This window comes from Onychomys torridus, chromosome 4 (assembly GCF_903995425.1).
Source record: "Onychomys torridus chromosome 4, mOncTor1.1, whole genome shotgun sequence".
Lineage (NCBI taxonomy): Eukaryota > Metazoa > Chordata > Mammalia > Rodentia > Cricetidae > Onychomys > Onychomys torridus.
The window spans coordinates 34,050,537-34,071,568 of NC_050446.1; positions in this window are offsets into that span (position 1 = coordinate 34,050,537).

A 21,032-nucleotide genomic window follows, 5' to 3' on the forward strand; every position below is an offset into this window, starting at 1 on the left:
ATTAAATAGATAATAAATAAATAATGAATGAATGAATGAGTGAATAAATAAATGCTAATTTTAAAATAAAGCTGGAAGACTTTTTAAAATGTCAATCACTTTGTCCAGAAAATGTACTTAAAGAAATTGGCAAATGACAACGACCAGGTATGGTGGCTGATACCTTTAACCTCAGCACTTGAACTCAGGAAGCAGAGGCAGGAAGAGTTCTGTGAGTATGAGGCCAACAGTGAGATACTGTCTCCAAAACAAACAAAAAATGATGACAGCCGGGCTGTGGTATGGCACATGCCTTTGATCCCAGCACTTGGGAGGCAGAGGCAGGCAGATCTATGTGAGTTCAAGGCCAGCCAGGTTTACAGAGTGAGATCTAGGAAAGGCACAAAGCTACACAGAGAAATCCTATCTTGAAAAAATAAATGATGACAACAAAAGAATTTCTTAAACTTCAAAAATAATTTTCTTAGGAGTAATGATAAAATAATAATGGTGAAAAGGCCAAGCAATATTTAATATATATATATATTTATATATATATATATATATATATATATATATATATTTAAAATATATATAAGGTAAATATTAAGGACTCCCATGACTAAAGCAAATAACTGTTCTCACTATGAAAAGCATCTGTTTGTAGAAGCTGTGTAAGACTACCTCTTTAGTTCATGCTGCCACGTGTGCATCTGAACAAACACGGTAGATACAAGTTGCATTAGAGAATTATAAATCACTCATAAAACATCCTTTTGAAATGTGAGTTCTTTTTACTTTAAAATTACCATGAGCAACAGTGATCCACTGCATACAAATGACTCAGCAGACCAATAACAATACAGGCATCCAGCTGACAGAGTTTGGAGCAGACAGGGATTATTCTGAGAATGAGGTCTAGTCCATTTCTGTAGAAAACCGAAATGTTTTTCTATCTCTTCTGAAGAGTTTATGGCCGTGTTCTAATACTCCACCTTCAGTAAAAGTATACATTCCCAAAATGAAAAATAACAGAATCAATAATCAAGATGGCAAACCAGAACTATGGAAGAAATTGGAGACATCCTGGTTTGCTAAAGCTTTGGGTACTTAAAGAAAACAGTAGGAGGATACACACAGAAGCAACCCGGCTGACGCTGCCTGTTACTAACGAGGACAAGTACCAGGGCAACTGTCTCAGTAAGAGAATCTCTGCTGACAATAATGATGTACCTAGTCTTCTCTAGAGTGAGGGTGCCATGTTTGGGGCGATGGCTCATTGCTGAAAGTGGTATGGGAAGTTTTGTGAAGTGGCTTTTGACAAATGGAATTGGAAATGGCTCAACCACTAAGAGCTAGTACTGCCCGGCCGAGGACCCAACTTCAGTTCCCAGCACCCACATCAGGTGACTCACAACAGTCTATAACTCCAGCTCCAGAGGTTCCAATGCCTTTGGCTTCCAGCTGTACCTGCACGTAGATGTGCATACACAGAAAAGGACACACAGTTAAATATAAAATAAATCTTGACAAGAAAAACACACTTCCGGCCAGGCAGTGGTGGCACACGCCTTTAATCCCAGCACTCCAGAGGCAGAGGCAGGCAGATCTCTGTGAGTTCGAGGCCAGCCTGGTCTACAGAGTGAGTTACAGGAAAGGCGCAAAGCTACACAGAGAAACCCTGTCTCGAAAAAACCAAAAAAACAAAACAACAACAACAACAACAAAAAACCACTTCCTCTCTTTTCCATCATGCTCATCACTGAGAGCTGGCCAATCTGGCTAGAGCTGTTCTCCCCTAGTCCCTCTGTGTTGAAAACAGAGACAACAGAAAGAAGACTGAGTCCTCTATCCTACAAGTTCCTACATTCATGAGAGACAGACAGACATTTCTACTCATTCTTGTGGTTTTCTCACTGTCCATTGAGCCTAATCCTTACATGAACATCTTACACATTGCATTAGGTCCCTTAAATTTATATATTAAAACATAAATCTCCACATCAAAAGGGAAATAAAGTTAGGTGAGCCTGTAAGGGTAAATCCTACATCATAGGACAGTTGTCATTATCAAAAAAAAAAAAAAAAAGAGGACGAAATATGTGGTTCATTCCTGCCCCCCAACATACACAGAAGGAAGACCATGTGGAATGCCTTGCAATGTGACCATCTACAAACCAAAGAAGGCTTATCAAGAACCAGCCCTGCCAACTTTGTAAAACTGGAATTTTCAGCCTCCAGAACTATAACAAAATAAATGTTTTATAGCTCAGGAAGAAAATCCATGGATTGTTTCTATTGTGGCCTACCCAACAAATAGAGTATTGATAACATAAAATATGGTATCAGGGCTTTACATGTTGTATTGTGGAGCTTAGATGTCACTAATAGATAAGGGATAGGAAATACAGACAAAATTTGAGCATGATGAATAAGTGTTAGCATTTATGATATTTAAATTATAACTTCTAAAGAAAAAATATGTATTGGTTAGTTCTAATTTTTAAATGTTTAATGTTCTATCTTATTTAGTCTTCATACTGATATTGGGAGATATTTTTACAGACATTTTGCAGATCAGAAATTAAAGTTCAGAGTAGTTACACAAGCTTCCTAGAATGTAGAGTTCAGGTCTAGCCAAGCCAGAATCCATCTTAGAAGAGACTCCAAAATCTTCTAGTTTCCCATATAAGAGCTTGTGTAAATCACAACAAATATGCAAAACATAATAGATACATAAGGAAAAGACACTTTTATTTATCTTAGAATGTAGAATGAAATTGTCCATAATTTTATACAAATAAAATAAGTTGCTATTCCAAATCATTAAAACTCATGATCAGGATTAACAAGTATTTTTGTTTAACTCTGCTTCATTTTTTCTTACATAGACTAAACCAAAGTTCATAAGCTAAAACTTCCTGCTCTATGTGGTTCACATTTGTAGTTATAGCCAACTGGCTCTAGAATCCCCCTTTGGTACACACCTTAAATTTCAGCATTCAGTGGGTAGAGGTAGACAAAACTGAGTCCCAAACCAGCCACATCTACACAGAGAAAGCCTGTCTCAAAAGGAAGATAGAAAGGAAGGGCAGGAGGGAGGGAGGTAGACAGGGAAGGAGAGAGGGAAGAACATACATCCACTCTGGGAGGATTTATCTTTCCTCAGACTTTTGTCATTCTTAAAGTATAGTTTTGCAAATCTAAAAATAATAAGTAAATAAAGACCAAATTATCTTAAAATAACCTCAAACCCTTAAAAGTGCTGAAAGTGTTTTATTACTATTATTTAAGTATAATAAATTTTAAATAACTTTTAAATAATAAATTCAAATTTTAAATAAATAAATTTCTTAAATTTTATCTATACCCTATATCAAATTAATTTATTTTTATATAAATCACATGTAAATAAATGGCCAACGTTCTTCTAAGAAACTGGTATATTTTATATTTTACTATCTTATTTTTCAAAATAAAACACTGATAAAATTTAAATTCAGGAAAATATACATGTAAAAGAAAAGCAAGGAGACAGAAAAATCATATTCCTTTTTAACCATTTAAAACAGGTAAGTTAGCAAGTTTGTTTTTATTTTACTTTATTATTTTTGGCAAAATTCTTAAATTTATTTCAAAAAGTAATTTGTTCACTTTAGAATATTCAAGGAGCAAAGAATTAAATTAAATAAACTATGAAAGTCAACATTCCACACCTTTCCTTTGACAGACACCACACCATGCAGAGACTTACCTGCAAGTGCCTTTTCAGGATGACACCACTCATGAAAATGAAGACATATACATGTGTGTAATTAAGAATTTTGCTTTAGGCTGGAGAGATGACTCAGAGGTTAGGAGCACCAGTTGCTTTTCTAGCAGACTTGGGTTGGGTTCTCAGCACCCACATAGACACTCCTAACCATTTTATCCCTATTGCAGGAGATCGGGCTCCTTCTTCTGACCTCAATGGGTACTGCATGACGTGATACACAGACACACATGCAGTCAAAACACTTACATAGACAAAATAAAAATAAATCTTTAATAAAAAAGACTTTCACACTCAGTAATTTTTAAAAAATAGAATAAAATCTTATCAAAGGAACAACAGAGATAGGATTGCCTGAATGGCAGTGAGAACATCAGCAACATTTTTTTCCTCCACAAAAAAACAATGGGGGGGGGGGAGGAGGGAGGACAGGGGAACCCGTGGCTGAGATGTAAAATTAAATTAAATTATAAAAGAAAAAAATTTTTAAGAAAGAAAAAAACAATAGCCTAGAGAATGTTTTTTCAGGAAAATATTCAGCTGCACAACCACAACTTCTGAATGTAAATCAGAAGTCTTTCAAGCCATTAGAGAAGGCAGAACAAATTCAGCACTCATCCAAGAAGAGTCGCTAGGGGACTGTCTAAGCTCCATAGAAAATCCTCATTCACAAATCATGGCATTGCCTAAAGTGACCTCTGAAAAGACATCAGTTCCCAGGGCATGTGCTCAAAACAGCCAGTGGCAAACAGTTGCCTAGCTCTGATAGAGGCTGGGGAAAGAAGAACTTGGCCAACACATTCAGGAAGATCTGGAGAGTGAGCAGTCCATGGGTGTCTTTGAAAGTCTACAAAATATTCCAGAAATAGACAAGGTCACAGTGGTGTACACATCTACATGTGTGCAGCTATGCAGACTCCAAAAAGGTATGAGAAGACCACTGTGCTGTTTAGGGTTTTCTAGTGAAACAAGGTCAATAGCACAAATACATAGGGATTATTTAGAATGGAGTATAAACATGGAGAGTATCACACAGTTGTGGTGGCTGATAAATTATAGTTTTGCATGATAATCCTGCAAGGTTAGCACCTGAAACAGAGTTGGTGTGGCAACCTCCACTTCAATCTGTAGGAAAATTTGTTCCATTAAGAAAATCTCAGTCTCCTCCCCTCCCCTCATAGTCTTCCACTGATTGGATGAGGCCCACCGCTAGGGAGGACATCGGCTTTGCTCACACTCTGGTGATCTTTAACCACATCTGAAAGCAAAGGGTCAGGTGACATCAGCACTTGATATTTTATGTGGATGCCACAGCCTAACAAAGATTAGCCATCTACAGTTGTGGTCTCTAGCTTTTTGTCGATTGGAGACGGTATGGAACAAGAGGCCAATCTAAAGCAGACAAGGGGCTGTCTGTCAGAACAGAGGATTATTTATCCTAAGGCATCCAAGAAAATCGCTGACAAATAACTACCTAACCACAAATTTAATTGAGCTCAGAGTTCAGCAGCCGTGCACTAAATAAAGACTTAACAAGAGTAGCCCAGGAAAGGAAACAAAGCCAATATTACAAGAATAAAAATAGCCCCAACGTGAAAAGAATACAAATAGCCATGACGTAGTGACTCACACCTTTAATCCCGGGCACTTGGGAAGCAGAGGCATGTGGATCTCTGTGAGTTCAAGGCCAGCCTGGTCTACAGAGTGAGTTCTAGGACAGCCAGGGCTACACAGAGAAATTGTGCCTCAGGGGAAAAAAAATTAAAGATTATAAAGAAAACCAGTGCAAGTCCTCCAGATCAGCGGGAGAGAAGTCTGAGTTTGAGAATTCTCATGCTACACTACCCTGAGTGTTTAGCTTTAAACTTTAAAAGTAATAGAAAACACAAGAAACAAAAAAGAACAGGACTAAAGTAGGAAACCGACTTTTCCTTGTACAGCTTCAGATTCTGAGTTTACTACAAAAATTCTTTAAGGAAGCTGTGAAGGACATGTGCCAAGAACTATGAGAAATTCACCCAAAGTCACTCATAACAAAGTCGCTTCACTAAGAAGAAAAGAGAGCAAAGAAATGGGAACCAGTAGAGCAGAAACAGACAGATGAAAGGGTATACAGTATTTCTTAAAGTAGACAGCAAAAGAGAAAATACAATGCTTTAGGAATGACACCAGTGAAAATAAATATGCTGTGTAAAAGACAGGTGTGTGTGTGTCCGTCTGAGTGTGTGTCAATATGAATGTATGTGTATACATACCAGTGCGAATACCTGTGGACATTTGCAAAGGCCAGAAGGAGTACCCATTATCACTCTCTGCCTGCACTGATGAAGGTCCTCTTTCTGAACCTAGGACAGACATTTTCTTGGCTAGGCTGAAAAGCAGCAAATCACAACAATCCTCCTATCTCCACTGTCCTGGGAGCCAACGCCACAGAAGTGCACAGGAGTCGCAGCTGGTTGTGTGAATTCAGGAATATGAACTCTGGTCTTTGTCAGTGCACAATGAGTGAACCGCTCAGTGTATAGGTAAATGGATGGAGCTAGAAGACAGTCATCCTGAGTGAGGTAACCCAGGTCCAAAGAGAGAGACATTGTGTGGTTTCTTTTACATGTGCATGCTAGCTTTTATGTTTTAGATATGTGTTTCATTCAAAATAGCCACAGAGATAAGATAATCAGTAAGGGGCCAGAGGGAGGAGAGGATCTCACAAGGAAGGGAAAATATCATATAATGTTATACAGGGATAAAAGCAAATTTTAAAAAGGAAGGGATAAAGGGATGGGGATGAGAGGACAGGGTGGAGGAAAGAATATGGGCAGGAAGCCATGTGGAAAATTACTAGTATAGGAGCTTTCTAATATATATACATATATATATATGGAATTTTAAATGGAGTTACCATACAATGGGAGGACAATATCCCAACTAGGTATCATATGCTCCTAAATAAAACCTCCAGTATCAAAAATAGCTTTTTAGTTATTGGTCAATGAGGACACATAGACCCTCCCCCAAAGATCTCAGGCTATTACCAATGCTGTGGATTACCCTCCACAACTTGACAGTAAGATCATACTGCTGATGATACAGCATACTTATGCCATAGGGACATGAAGATATCTAGCTGCAAGTCAATTGGAAGCGTCACTCCTACTGGCTAGCATTCATAATGCTGAATGATGCCATACATCCTACCAGAGGAGAAAAGTAATCACCATTCTCACCCAGCCATGAATCCTGTAAGCCATATTAGTGACCTGTCTGCAAGATGCGCCCACTGATACAATGGTGCCATAAACATTACCCCGCCCCCACATTGTCCTCATTTATTCCCCTCTCCCTCCTGAAATGCCCCGTCTTTTTCCACCAACTCCCTTGCCTACATTCATGACTTGGAGAGGGAGCACAGCATTTAATTGGCGTTGCTTGAATGATCATGGGTAAGTGTTATTTACCTGAACAAGGACAACTTAACCCTGACTATACCACTGAAGAATACGACTTCCCCTCCCACAGTAAACAATTATTGTCTATCAATTCTGCCATTAATCCTGTGTAACTTGGTTACACCAGTTGTCTCCAATGGCCTCATGTTTAAGATAGGTATAATTGAGTGCCAACTTACAGACCTGTCCTATGCATCAAATAAACAGTGCTGAGTGAAATAACTGCTTTGTGGTATGGTGAGTTTTGTTGTTTGTTTGTGTTTGGTCTTCTTCCCATAGGTGTCCTTTGCTCTGCTGGAATGTCCTCCCATTTACCTCCACCTTTCACTTCTGCTTTCTCTGGTTTTCCCTCGAAGATGTCAAATTCTGCTTCACCCTCATCCGATGCAGAAATCTGTTAAATGCTGTCTGAAATTGTAAGCTGTGGCCTGATTGTCCAATACAGCAGTATGTAGTGACAGTGCATAGGAAAAACTATCCCTGAGAATTACAGGGAGACACTAGGAAAGGAGATTGCAATTTAATGAGTGCATAGTAGCAGCCATACTGACTGCATCTTCCATACTTGCCTAGTTTGAGCTCAATACTGCTAATATACTTTTTCATATGTGTCTTGTGAAAAGATCTACTTGGAGTTGGAGTATGGCACTAGAAATCCAGTTTCTGGATTTCAGGAATTATTAGATCCCCTGTGGAATATCCTGTTGCTGCTGCAACAAATTATCTGTAGTGTGGTGACATAACCCAAATTTAATTATCTCATGGTGCTGGAGGTCAGATAACCAAAACGGGTCCCACTGAGCTACGGTTAATGCTTTGGGAGAGATCTGGTCCTTATGCAGTCTCTCAGAAGAGTCCATCCCTTGATCCTTTCAGTTGCTAGGGGCCACCCAGGTTACTTGACTTATGACTTTCTTCCTCCATCCTCAAAGGCAGAAATAGCAAGTTAAAATTTTCCTCACAATGCCAATCTTCTGGCTCTTTTACTATTACTCTGAACAACGTATAAAGATCCTAAGGATTACACTGGACCCACTGGAAATCCCAAATAATCTCCAAGTTTTAAGACAGACAATTTCTTTTTTTTTTATTTTATTTCAAATTTTATTTTTTACACAGATATTTGTGTTTTAATTTTACATATCAGCCATGGGTTCCCCTGTCCTCCCGGCTCCCGCCCCTGCCCCTGCCTTCTCTCCATTCCCATCTCCTCCAGGGCAAAGACTCGCCTGGGGATTCATTTAAACCTGGTGGATTCAGTACAGGCAGGTCCAGTTCCCTCCTTCTAGGCTGAGCAAAGTGTCCCTATGTAAGCCCAAGGTTCCAAACAGCCAGCTCATGCACTAAGGACAGGTCCGGGTCCCACTGCCTAGGTGCCTCCCAAACAGTTCAAGCTATTCAATTGTCTCACTTATCCAGAGGGCCTGATCCAGCTGGGGGCTCCTCAGCTTTTGGTTCATAATTCACGTGTTTCCATTAGTTTGGCTATTTGTCCCTGTGCTTTTTCCAATCTTGGTATTAACAAATCTCTGTAGTTAGAATTTTCCTGCCTGGCCCAGAGTCAGGACAAATCTCTCTCCCACAGTCACTCAGACCCAACCAAGTAAGCACACAGAGACTCATATTAGTTATAAACTGTATGGCCATGGCAGGCTTCTTGTTATCTACTTCTTCTATCTTAAATTAACCCATTTCTATTAATCTTTACTTTGCCACGTGGTTTGTGGCTTACCTGTGTCTTTACATGTTGCTTGTTGTGGCGGCGGCTGGCAGTGTCTCTCTCCTTCGCCTTCCACTTCCCAGAATTCTCCTCCCTCCTTGTCCCACCTATACTTCCTGCCTGGCTACTGGCCAATCAGCACTTTATTTATAAAGATCAATATCCACAGCAATTTTCACTTATACAATCCCTCCTCTTTCTTGCCAATTGGACTCCTGGAGCTCCAGCTGGGGCCTGGCCGAGGATCTCTGCCTCCACTTCCATCAGTTATTGGATGAGAGTTCCAGCATGACAGTTAGAGTGTTTGGCCATCTGATCACCAGACTAGGTCAGATCAGGCTTTCTCTCGACCATTGCCAGTAGTCTACAGTGGATGTATCACTGTGGATTTCTGAGGGCCTCTCTAGCATTTTGCTTCTTCCTGTTCTCATGTGGTCTTCATTTATCATGGTCTGTTATTCCTTGTTCTCCCTTTCTGTTCTTGATCCAGCTGGGATCTCCTGCTCCCCTAAGCTCTCTTTCCCTCAAACCTTGCCCTTCATTACCCCCACTCATGTCCAGGTTGTTCATGTAGATCTCATCCATTTCTCAAGACAGCAGATTTCTTATCCTATCTTTACTCCTTAGGTCCCCTTTACCATGTAAAGCAACATATTCAGAAATTATAAATACTGGTTTATGGACATCTTTTAGGAGCCTATTACATTTCCTTAAAACATCTCATCTCTTCACTTTACAAGTGTGTTAGGGCCTAAGGACATATCTGGGTCCAGGGCCCTGCTGATGCCAGGGTCTGTGTTGATGTCAGTGGCTTGTGTTGCTACTGAGGGCCATGCAGATGTCCTTGAGTCAGATTGATGTGAGTGTCCTGTGCTGCCAGCTGAGGCCATGGTGATGTCCAGATCTGTACTGCCACCAAGGGGCCCATCTGAATCCATTGTCCTGCTGCAGCCATGGTCTGCATTGATATCTGTGGGCCATGTTACCACCAAAGGTCATGAAGATGTCTGTGGTCTGTGCTGAAGTGTGAAACAATGTTGATGTTTGTGGACTATGATGTTCCATGTGGCTAGGTGTACGGTTCTACTGCAGCAAGGGCTTCTTCATGGTCTGTGTTGTCACCAGAAACCGTGTGGAGGCCGGTGATCCATGCTCCTGTGGAGGCTACTTTTGCAATAATATCAATGACTCAAGACCCACAGTTGGCTGGGGCTAGTGGGGGCATGGAAGGCTTCTATGACAACTCCTACCCCCACCCCACCTCTAAAAAAAGTAATAGCTTAGGCAGGAAGCCATTGAAGAGACCTCTTAGAAATAATGATATGATGGTGATGCTGAAGTGTAGCCTCTGGTGGGGGTGTGAGAGGGAAAGGACTCCGTTCTATTCAAGGGGCAGGCCACTGAGAGTTTGACCACATTCCAGTATATATGTAAATAACACAAATTGGACTTTGGGGTTTTTTTTTTTTCTTATTTTTATTTTTACTTTTTTGGGAGGGGTGTCATAGGAGATGGGAGGCAGGCAGATGTGGAAGGACTGGGAAATGAGTATGATCAGGGTGTGTGATGTGAAATTCCCAAAGACTCAATAAAATGTTATGCAGGAAATTAGATTAAATAAATAAATAAAAGTCCTTTGGGGGCTAAGGATACAGCATAGTGGGAGAACATTGGCCTAGAATGTTCAAGGATCTGAGTTTGATCCCTAAACGTGTATTAGGGGCCTAGAGGAAAGGCCTGGCAATTCAAAGCACTAGCTGCTCTTGCAGGTGACCTGAGTTCAGCTCCCAGTACCCACATGGTGGCTCACAACTGCCTGTAACCCCAGTTACAAGGGATCTGAGAGAACCAGGTATATGGGTAGTACAAAGCCACATATACAAGCAAAACACCCACACACTTTGAATTTGTTTTCAAGTGGTTACTTTTTATCACTGTGGCAAAATGCTTGGAACCACTTCAAGAAGGAAGGATTTACTTTGGCCCATAATGTCAGTTGTTCGAGGCCATAGTGACTCAGTTCCGTTGTTTAAGGGCGTGAGATAAGAAAAAAGATCACAACAGAAGTGTGTGACGGAGGAAGCAGAGAGTGAAGGGCTAGGGAGACTACACCCCTCCTAGGACAGCCCCCAGGGACCTACTTCTTCCAACTAGGAAATGAGATCTCATTTCCAGCACCTCCCAATAATGCCATCATGAATGTATTGGATCGACTCATGAGGTTAGAGGACCTCATGATTCAGTCATGTCTCCACAACCAATCAGCAGGCAACAAAACCACCACCATATAAGCCTTTCAGGTGACATTTCAGACTCAAATTGTAACAGTCTAGTTAGTTATATTGTTTTCTCTCTCGCTCTCTCCTTTTCTTCCTTCCCTCTCTCTCTGTTATCTAGGTACAATACCACACAGCAAATATCACACGCTGCACTGCTCCGAACAACATAGCTACGCTTGGTCTATCAAGATATGATGAAGAATTATGCTCAGAATTCTCTAGGTCAGTGGTTCTCTGTAGTGGATAGCCATCCCAGCATTGGCCTGGAAGTTCCAACCCCCACGGAGGCTTCGGTAATGATCACGCCCACAAGGCAGGGCAGAGGAGGGAGCGGAAGACCGAGGAGCAAGAGGAGGTGGCTCTCTTGGTTCGGGGACGCTGGACGCTGGAGGTAGACGGAGCAGAGTTCTCCAGAGAACACCGCCGGACTGCCTTATACCTTTGCCAGACCCTGCAACCTACCCCTTCATTTGTAAGTTACCCCACAAAATAAACCTCCCTTTTAACTACGTGGAGTGGCCTTAATAATTTCACCGATAGTTCTCAACCTTCCTAATGCTGAGACCCTTCAGTACAGTCCTTTATGTTGTGGTGAACCCCAACCAGAAAATGGTTTCTGTTGCTACTTCATAACTGTAATTTTTACTGTTGTGAATCTTAATGTGAATATCTGTGTTTCCTGGTGGTCTAAGGCGATCCCTGAAAAGGGGTCCTTCGCCCTTCCCGCGGGGGTCATGACCCACATGCTGAGAACCACTGCTCTAGACAATAGAATTGATCTCTGGTAGGTCCACTTCAGTCTGACAGCTCAGGGTCCTGGAGACTTGAAACTGTCTCACACCTGTGCAGTTGCTCAGAACCTCAGAAAGCAAATCCACTAACCAAACTGGTACAATGGATCAAAGATAATTCTTCTCACAACAACTGACCTGCAGAATATACCAGATAGTTTGTGCAAAATATCCTCTTACCTGTAGCAGGAATTGGGCCAGATGTAACATGAATCTTACAAGTTCGTATTAATGGGCTGGAGAGATGGCTCAGAGGTTAAGAGCACTGACTGCTCTTCCAGAGGTCCTGAGATCAATTCCCAGCAACTACATGGTGGCTCACAACCATCTATAATGAGATCAGGTGCCCTCTTCTGGCCTGCAGTGATACATGCAAACAGAACAGTATACATAATAAATAAATCTTTTTTTAAAAAAAAGTTCTTATTAATAAAATCAAACCTGAGGCCACTTATTGAGGTGAATGCTGGAAGATCAGAGGAGCAGAACAAGCCACAGCTACCTTGCCTTGCCAGTTCCTCAGCTGATCCTGTTTCCTCAGACTGGAAGCCTCTGAGTCCCCATCCGAATGGGTCTCAGCTGAACTGTGCTCCTCAAAAGCCTAAAAGCTTAACCAGCCAAATGCTTCTAGTTCCTGACCCTCATGCCTTATATACCTTTCTGCTTTCTACCATCGCTCCCTGGGATTAAAACCTCACTTTCTGGGATTAAAGGCATGAGTCACCATGCTTGAACAGATGGATTTCTGCCTCTGGAATGCTAGGATTAAAGGCATGTGCTACCACTGCCTAACCTCTATGTTTAATATTGTGGCTGTTCTGTCTCTGACCCCAGATAAGTTTATTAGAGTGTACAATATTTCGGGGAACACAATACCACCATACTTACCTATCCATATTCTCTTTTAGCAATTAATATTAGAGTACTGCATGAGACTGGGCACCCAAGAGTTCATTAAATGGAAGGAAAAAGTCTTCTTGAAACAATCAAATTGTATATTATAATTCTTTAGTTCCTTTGTTTGGATAACTTTAAGTAGTAATAATTTGTTTTATAGTCAAGTTTTATAATAACTTCATGGTGTGTTTAATGTGTTAAAGAGGAAAGCATTATTAACAAATTTATTCAAACCTTGTTAGGATTGTTTTATTTTGAGACAGGTTCCTACTATACAGTCCAAGATGACCTCAAACTTCTAATCCTACCATCTCAGATGCCATGTCCTGGGATTACAGGCATGCATGACCATGTCTGGTTTTCCAATGTTTTTAAAATAGGCTTTCAAACCTCTCTCCCCCTTAATAAAACATTTGAAAGCTCACAAACATTGACTGTGAACTGCATGATTTCAAGTTCTTATATCTAATCCAGAACAAATAAAATCTCAAAACTTACTGATACAGATGAAGAATAAAAACTATACACCTGTTAGGATTTTTATTCTCTTCCTGAGGACCCCCTTTCAGCGCTTTGCTCAAGGCTTCTTGCGTGCATTCATCCAGCCAAACCTACTTCTCAAAGCTTCTTCAACTATAGTCTACACCAGGAATTCCCAACCTGTGGGTCTCAGCTCCTTTGGGGATCAAATGACCCTTTCCCAGTGGAAAACACAGATATTTACATTAAGATTCACAACAATAACAAAATTGCAGTTATGAACTAACAACAAAAATAGTTTTGTGGCTGTGAGTCACCACAAAATGAGGAGTTGTATCAAAGAGTGACAGCATTAGGAAGGCTGAGAACCACTATTTTACACAATCTGTTGATTCACTCTTTCCTATGCCTTTTGCTGAGAGGTCCACTGGTCCGAAAATTTAGTACCAGTGTGATAATAATGATTATGATTAAATACAGTGGGTTTCACATACAATAAAATTATACTGTCCACACATCCAATGTCATAACACCAATATATTTATTAATTATAAATTTTCACATCTTTGGTCAGCTCAATAGTACTTACCTTGGAAAAAAGAGATTTTTGTCACATCAGCATATATTGCACAGCTTACCCAAGGCCAGTCATACCTACACTTTTTTTATCCTATTCTTGTAAGGGCAGTTGAATAGAGACGTTGGGAATATACCAAAGCATTGTATTTTCTTCTATTATAAGGGTCCTAAGAATAACAAAAGGCCCCAGACCATGAGCTAGAATAATTCCATTCTCACTCTAACCAACAGCATATGGCTTCACTGTGTTTGTCAACCATCTAACACTGGAGAGTAGTGATTGTCCATTAAGTCTCCTCATCTTTGGATAGAAGTTTAAATAGTATTCCCAGTTTGTTACTTGGCTAAATTCTCATTTCTCTTATGCTATAAAATACATGGTAATTCATAGCAAATACCCACCTGGCCACCCCTGTCAGACTTAAGCTTTAGACAAGACGGTAACAAAGAAGTAGCAGACAAAGGTGAGTACTCTGTTTTTACCAAAATTCAGAATTTTTAATTTCCTAAGTTATCATAAATGTGTCTATGCTCTTGGAAAGCTGATTAAAAACAAGTTTAGCTGAGGGTAGTGGTGCACAGCTTTAATCCCAGCACTTAGAAAGCAGAGGCAGGCAGATCTCCATGAGTGTAAGGCCAGCCTGATCTACATAGTGAGTTCCAAGACAGCCAGGGCTATATAGGGAGACTCTATTTCAAAAACAAAACAATTTTGCACAACGTCATGTAAATTGCAAATGCCATTTAAAAAAACAGTATAAAGTTTCTTAAAGAAAATTCAAACTCCAGATTTTGGAAAATATAGGAAAAAGAGCTACAAAATCATTAGGACGATAAAAATAATTTCAGTCATATGATTAACCACTATTTTTATTGACTCCAAGGAACAAGACAAAGAAAATGTTGGTAATTGTTGAAAGTGGATGAAGGTAAATGAGATTTATAACTTAATAAGTCTCTATTTTTGTATATTTCACAGTTTTCATAATCAGTTGTTTAAACAAAATGGAATAGAACAGACCACAGAAATGGAAATGAAAGCTCAGGAGAGAGATGCCTACCAGGGATAAAGTGCGGTTCACTGATTCTAACCTGAACCAGTAGATAACTTTTTATCGGCTTAGATTACAGGACACTTAGCTTTAGCAAAAGAACTGATGAATGACAAGAGTATATATATATAGCACATATAAGTATACTTAGATCAGTATATTCTATGACAAAGGTAAAGACGATGGTAAAAGGAAGAAAAGATCGCGTTTAGAATCGGAGCTGGAAACCAGAAGAATATGAAATGTGATATCAGCAAGGAAGCCATGTTCTACGTGAGCACAGGGGTTGATAACAGTGAGAAAGAAAAAACAAACATAAACAAGGACAGGGCTTGCCACTGAGTAAGCATTTGGGTCTTGGTTCATGTTTCAGCATTGCTAGCATCATTTCAATACCTCCAGCATCTTTCCAGCCTTCTCCCACAGCAAGTGAGCAGAAATTCACCGTCAAACCAGGAGCATCAGGTGCTCTAAGAGCCAGGACAGTTTGGAAGCACACAGATTCGAGAACCAGGTCTACTTACTGCCTATATGATTTCTCATCTGTGAGGCACAGAAGAGAGTAGTATTTGCTTATTATTTCAGTTTAGTAAAATGATAGTGTGATGGCTGACCAATCTTCACCCAGTTAGATAATCACAAAATGAAAATATCTGATTTTTTAACTACTTGAAGTTTAAATTTTGTTTACAACCTTTTCTTCTTATATTTTGTGTATTTTTGGGGTTTTTTTTTTTGGGGGGGGGGGGGTTGGCAGGGCCTGGCTATGTAGCCCAGACTGCTCTCTAACTCCTGGGCTTACACAGCCTCCCATCTCAGCCTATCAAGTAGCTAAGATTATAGGTCCTTATCACCATGCCCAACTATAACTCTCAAGAGTCATAAATCCAAAGCAAGATTTCCATGCCAAGCAAAAGCTGGGGCATGGTAGCTGCTTACTGTCACCATGCCCCGTATTTCAAATAGGAATGGTATTTTTTAAAGTTTGAGAAAATGAAACTTGAGACTCCACCTAGATCCAGAAAGAATATCACCAAGTAACAAATAACAAATGCTGGTGAGGGTGTAGAGGAAATCAAACTTCTACATCCTTCTGATGGAAATACAAATTAGTCTCACCAATATACAAATCAGTGTAGAGGTTCCTCAAGAAAATTGAAAATGGAATTACCATAGCTCTACCAATTCTAGGTATATGTTTAAAGGACTATAATTCAGCACAACACAGGTACATACACAACCACATTTGTCAGACCATGATTAGGAACAGCAAGCTATGGAATCAGCCCTGGTGTCCATCAACAGATGAAAGGATATTTTTATTTAGCCAGAAAACAGAAGGAAATTATGTCATTTTCTAGAAAATATGTACAACTGGAGATAATCATATTGAACAAAATAAGTCAAACTCAAATAAATGCATATTTTCTCTCATTTTTGAATCCTAGACTTTATATAGCTACATATATATGAATATGATGTGATAGCAAAAGAGAGATGGGAGAGGGAGGAAGGGCAGAGTAGAGGAGTGAATAAGGCCAAAGTACTCAGAGTTGAAAAAAATGCCATTATGGAACCTGACACTATGTACATTGAATATCTTCAATAAAAAGAAAAAGGACAAAAGAAAATTACAAACTGATTGTCACACAAAGTGTATATCTTAACCTGATATGGTATATGCTATTTGTCATGGTTTTGAATTCTGAATGTTTTCCATGCCTAAAATCACCACACTAGTAAACTAGTAGAATGATAATAAACTATATTTATTTACCTACATGTCCCCAAATGTTTGCTGAGTGATTTGGTGTAATAGTGTATAAAGAATTACTGTTTTAAGTAGACAGTTAGATTAAATAGATCCAAAATACATATCCTTTGCATGAGAATTGCCTGTAAAAAGTGTACAAAGAATACCTCCCTCCAGAAAGTCAGCTGTGGTAAATCTTTACTTATTAAAAGCTCCCCCAAGTACTCATAGTCAGGTCTGGAAGTTACTTCCCTCCATGACTTTTGTAGTCTTTTCTCCCATGGCTCTATTACCACCTGCATCACCATGGCCATAGAAACAGCCTACTGCAATCCACTTCTCCCACAGACCTGATGTGTTTCTATGCTGCTATCAAGGGGGCTTGGTTTCTGTTAGCAAATATCCCCAGTTCTATTTTCAAAGAGAGGCTACACTTAGATAAGTTCTTCATATTTCATTCTCCCACTGGTTAAGTCGTTGAATTACAGATAAGATCATTTGACTACATGATGCGTACCTCATATTTCTAGAAGAAACAAACATTTGAACTGGTGTAAAGTACATATAAACTTTGTTGAGTGATTCTTATACTGTCTAGATTGCTGCTTAACATCTTTTTTTTTTTTTTTACTATTTTGTATTTTGGACCATATTACTAAGAGGTTGATTCAACAGATAAGGGAACATACAGACATGTAAGACACTGCTATACTTTTAAGCAGCTGAGCAAATCAACCTCCAGGGTATGAATACTTAGAGTTGTGCAGCCATTTAAAGCATAAGTCCCACCACTGTACGTACATGTGTACCATATTTTAAATGCATGCACATCCTGCTCTGTTTTCCCAAAATTAAACTGGGAAAAATGGTCAGTTAGTACTGATTATTTATTGACTTATTTATTGATTATGATTTATTTTGGTATATGCCCTTGGCTTTTTTCTTTATCAATATAGCCTATATCAACATAGACTAACTGGTTCTATCTAAGCCCACTTTACTTTCTTGTCATACCTCTGAATTACTTGGTGCCATATGATATTGATTGTAAATTCATGTTATAAGTTAAGATAATTTCTCAATGCAAAAAATCATCAGCATTATGCCAATATTAGTCTTTACCCCCTCACTTCTTTTGCTGTTTTTGAGAAGAATGATTTTGAATCAAAATGTCTTCATTAAAAACTACATCTGGTCTATGAAACAGCTGCCAATTTCTACTTTGCTGTAAATCACAAGTACTAAATTTGAAATCATCTTAAAATTCAAAATATAGAATGAGATATTGCCAAGTAATTCCCTAAATAATAATGCTGGATATTTTCCCAAGCTCATTAATTGCCATAGGCTTTTCTTTCTGATTTACCCAAGTTCATTCAAACCTACCCCATATACCTCCAAGATTTCACTCTAATATTAGTCTGACATTATGAAAAGTCAGGCAGCCTCTTTTAAAAGCCAGGTTTAAAAGATAGACAATGGTAATATTACTTTGTAAGTTCAAAGAGCGTAGAAAAAAATCTACCTGTTTAATCTGTTTAACTGTGTCATTGGTTCCAAATCATCCAGTACTAAGAAAGATTTTGAGATGTGGGGAGTCCCAACTACTGTGGCTGACTTCTGTGTTTCTGTCCTGTCTTCCTACCTTACTGCTTCCCCACATCCTTCTTCCTCTTCTTTTCAGTGACTAATGGTTCGTTGCTCACTTTCCTGTCCTCTCTCACTTACATGCTCTCTTCCTGCTCATCTACTAATTGGTTCAGTAATTGGTGAAAGAATGAATAAGAATATTAAGAATCTCCATTTGCTGCAGAGGGAACCAAGGTCTGAATCCAAGTCTGTCTAAACACTCTCCTAGTGAATGAATCAGAGCCCTACTTTGCTTGAGTCTAAAAGCTACGATTTATCGCTGCACTCTTTTGTTCCTGATTATAAGTCTTACATCGAGAATTGTTTTCTATATGGACATGTATAAATTAATTTTTAAAAATAACTCACAAACTGAATTGAAGAGAGGATGAAAGCTTGGCAAACCACTGCATAAGCTGGTATCACATATGCCTCTTAACATATTATGGATAAGGAAAAGCACTTCACTACTTAACAGAGTATTCATATATTTAATAATTTAGAAATGTACTGACCCAATTTTGACACCAAATAGGTTTGGACTTTTCAAAATTTTTCATCCTATGAAAGACCAAAAAATGGTAGAGGACTATTCTAAATCAGAGATTAGGCCAAACATGCATTTGTTCATACCACAGCTCAGTGTGGTTCTCATATTATAAAACTGCTAGAGGGGATCAAAAGAAAAAATAATATTTTGAACCATGGATTTTATATGAATTCAAATTTCAGAGTCCATAAATAAAGTTTTATTGGCTCACAGTCATGCTCATTCATTTAACATATTTTCTATGGTTCCTTTTGCTCCACAATAGCAGCACTGAGTATTTACAACAGGCACCATATGTGGCCCACAAAGACTGAAATATTTACTTGCTTATCTGAGCTTTACAGAACAGTTTGCCAACCCTTTCTCAGTTTAAAGGGACTACAGAAACATGACTTGATACTTGATTAATTCAACAATGAGGTGGGAAAGGATAGCATTTGGACAGCTGAGAACCATTCAATTAGATCAGTGTCATTATAACAATGTTAAATTTCTCTGATCTTGTTCTTCCATGGAAAAGTTTCCTTGTTCCCATGCTGAAATATTAGAGGCATGGCTCATGATGTAGACAACGCATTTTCAAATGCTTTAGAACAAAGTTGTATCCATTTATGTCTATATATAGAAGACAAAGTAAATATGGTAAAATCTATCCTCTGGGGCCTGCAAGGACCTGGAAAGGTATTTAGTTTCTCATTGTGCTATTTTGTTTTAACTTCTTGTTGATGTTAACATTTTTTTTCAGAGCAAAAAGTTGGGGGTGGTGGAGTAATAGCACTTTCAAAAAGCAAAAGCTACAACATACTTTTAAAGATCATAGTCATTTGTGTTTGTAGGAAATTGTAGTAAATACTAATTTATTTCCCAAAATGCATCAGTTCATGTCCTTTCTCTAAATTTTTGATAAAATAGATTTCTTCAGCACATTCAAGGAACTCAAGACCTCCTTGAAGTCATTGCTTTCCCCTATTGTGTCAAATCTACTCAGAAACTCTTTAGAACCTGATTCCTTTCCATTGCCCAGGTCAACCCAATGCCATCCTGCATCGATGCTACATTGGCCCATTGGTTGCTTTCTTCTCTTCACTGAGTAGTGTAGTGGATAGCCATCCCAGCATTGGCCTGGAAGTTCCAACCCCCATTGAGGCTTCAGTAATGATCATGCCCACAAGGCGGGGCAGAGGAGGGAGCGGAAGACCGAGGAGCAAGAGGAGGTGGCTCTCTTGGTTCCGGGACGCTGGATGCTGGAGGTAGACTGAGCAGAGTTCTCCAGAGAACACCGCCGGACTGCGCCATACCTTTACCAGACCCTGCAACCTACCCCTTCATTTGTAAGTTACCCCACAAAATAAACCTCCCTTTTAACTACGTGGAGTGGCCTTAAGAATTTCACCAATAGAGTAGTTTTTTTTTTTAATCAGTGACCACTTAATCCTGTATATGAAATCATCTAACTACTCTCACAGTTAAACAAAATACAGGAGTCTATGATAACCTAGGCTCATTTCCAATGCTCTGCATCAGACACATATGTGTCCCATTTCAGGACCTCTATACAATGTTATTCCTGTCTGTTGCCAATTTTTTATAGTGATTTACTTTTACTTTATTCATGAATGTGATGTATGTGCCACATGTATAGATGTATGCACCTGTGTAGGACAAAAGAGAATATTGGATCCCCTGGAGCTGGATTTACAGACAGTTGTGAACCTCCTTATATGGATGATGAGACTCAAATTCAGATTCTCTAGAAGAGCAGCAAATAATTTTAACCACTGAGCCATCTATGTTCATATACAGTTGGTTGGCTAGATAGACCTAAAGACTGGAAATCTACATAGTAAAGCACCTAACCCCGTGTGTTTATCCACCTCTGATGTCTAAACACATGTGAATCTCAGGGTCCATCTTTAGTCCTGCCATAATCTCAGGATATTTGATAGTCAACATTTTAGAGAAATCAATGAATAGAATACACATTTTGAGGAAAAGTTGCTGATCACACAATCAGAGAAGTATATAATAGACTTCCTAATATTCATCAGTAGAATGATAAATACTATATAAAAAGGGCCAATATAATCATATCAATGAATACATTA